Source organism: Dromiciops gliroides, chromosome 1 (genome assembly GCF_019393635.1).
Source record: "Dromiciops gliroides isolate mDroGli1 chromosome 1, mDroGli1.pri, whole genome shotgun sequence".
NCBI lineage: Eukaryota > Metazoa > Chordata > Mammalia > Microbiotheria > Microbiotheriidae > Dromiciops > Dromiciops gliroides.
This window is the reverse complement of record NC_057861.1, coordinates 13,808,558-13,810,753: the sequence shown is the minus strand read 5'-3', so window position 1 is coordinate 13,810,753 and position 2,196 is coordinate 13,808,558.

Genomic DNA, 2,196 nt, shown 5'->3' with positions numbered 1-2,196 from the left:
CCGGCGCGCCGGAAGTGACGCAGACGCCCGCCCCCACACGGAAACGAGGTGGTTGTCTTGGGAATGAGGGAAGCTGGCCCTAGAGCGGCCTCATCTCTATGGCTTTGGAGGTCCTCCGGTAGGAGATGACTCCCGGGGCCCCTCCCCCTCTCCTTCTTCCTCCTTCTTCTCCTCTCTCTCCCCACCTCTCCCCTTCCCTTTTTTTCCTAACATTTTTAAAAATTCCGAACCCAGAGCATTTCTATCTACAGAACAGAACAGTCCCTTGAATCTTCATTTCACAATAATGCTTTTTTCAGAAGTTTATCATAAATTCATGTTTCACTTCTAAACCATCCAGCTTGTCTGGGCTTCCTTCTGAACTTCTATTCTGGGCGTTTTTTATTTAAATGTTACAGGGGCTGACATTATTTCAGGGAGGAATTACAATTGTTAACTCCCAGACCCTCCCCCCAGCAGAGAGAGACAGAGACAGACAGAGACAGAGACACAGAGACAGGCAGACACAGAGAGACAGAGACAGAGAGAGAGCCACATAACAAATCAAGACTATGAGATAATAAGCATTAATTATGCACCTACTGTGTTCCAGGCACTGTGCTAAGCCCCAAAGTTACAAACTGGGGGAGAAAACTAGCCAATGAATAGCATGTATGAGCTTTATCCAGGGTAACCTTAGGGAGGGAGGAAGCCTCATGTGGCTGGTAGGGATGGAGGGAGCAGAATTAGGAGGGCAACCTGCAGCAGCTGGGTTAAGGATTTCAAGAAGTGGAGCAGAGGAGGGGAAAGCCCCCCAGGCATGAGGGAGTCAGGAGTGCTGAGCCCTGAGATGCTCAAGGGACTGTCAGGTGTGAGCAATAGGCTGGTGTCTTCCACAGAGCATGTGGGATGGAAAGTAAAGGCAGGAAGGGACGCAGCAAGGCCTGCACTTTGGGAAAATCAGTTTGGCAGCTGAGTGGAGCATAGATGGGAGGCAGGGAGACCACCATAGTCAGGTGAGAAGGGATGAGGCTCCACGAGCGTGGAGAAAAGGAGACACCTCTAAGAGATGTGAAGATAGAAACATTTGTCAAGGAAACGGTGAGAGTGAGAAATCAGGGATGACACCCAGGTGATGCCCCTGGGTGAGTGCACTGGGAACAGGAAAGCTCAGAAGAGAAAAGGGTTGGGGGGGGGGGGCCTGGATACCGGATTCCTCTATATAAAGATGCTCCAGCTTCAGGCATTCTCACTGGCTGCCCCCTCACGCTGGGAGTACTTCCCTTCCCCCTCATCGCTATGTCCTGGCTCCCCAGACTTTTTTCAAGTCTCAGTTAAAGTGCGAGTTTCTGTTTGTTGACTGGTTGACCGCTGAGGTCAATGTCACCCGGACCACAATGGTCCATTTACTTTCAATGGGCACAATTAGACTCAGGGTCAGGCTCTTCCGTAGACAATGCATATTCTAGGCCTCAAGGAGACCAGCTGGCCCTCCTTGCTTCTCTCTCTCTCTCTCTCTCTCTCTCTCTCTCTCTCTCTCTCTCTCTCTCTCTCTCATCGGGAGTTAAAAGGAGGAAACACTTGGTTCAGAATGGGAAACCCTTGACTACTTTTGGGGTCTCCCATCCACAGAAATTTTATAGGTGAGGAAGGAGGCCGGGCATGAGGACTTTTGGGGTCGCCTCCAGTTCTGGACTTGGGGGTCGTGAGCAGACCTTGGTTCAATGTTATGTTCAATGTCAGGGATGAAAAACATTCTGAAAAGTACTGGAATCATAGATTTAGATGTTAGAGAACTTGTGGCCACTAGGGGGTGCCATGGTACGCAGAGTGCCAGGACTGGAGTCAGGATGACTCATCTTGAGTTCAAATGTCACCTCAGATACTAGCTGTGTGACCCTGGGCAAGTCACTTAACTCCAATTGCCTTAAAAACATCCAGGGCAACACAGGCCAGGCAGGCTGAGAAGCCCAATCACCCCCTGGGCCACGCTGTAGCTCGAACATTGTGTCCTGGAAGCAGCGCTACACTTTAAGAAGGAGTTAAAAGAAGAAATAGCCAGCCAAGATGAGTAAGCAGAGAAAGCAGAAGATCATTGAAAACTTCTTTGGGGGAAAGTTAGACCACAAAAACATCCAGGGCTTGGGGAAGCTAGGTGGCGCAGTGGATAGAGCACCAGCCCCAGAGTCAGGAGGACCTGAGTTCAAATTTGGCCTC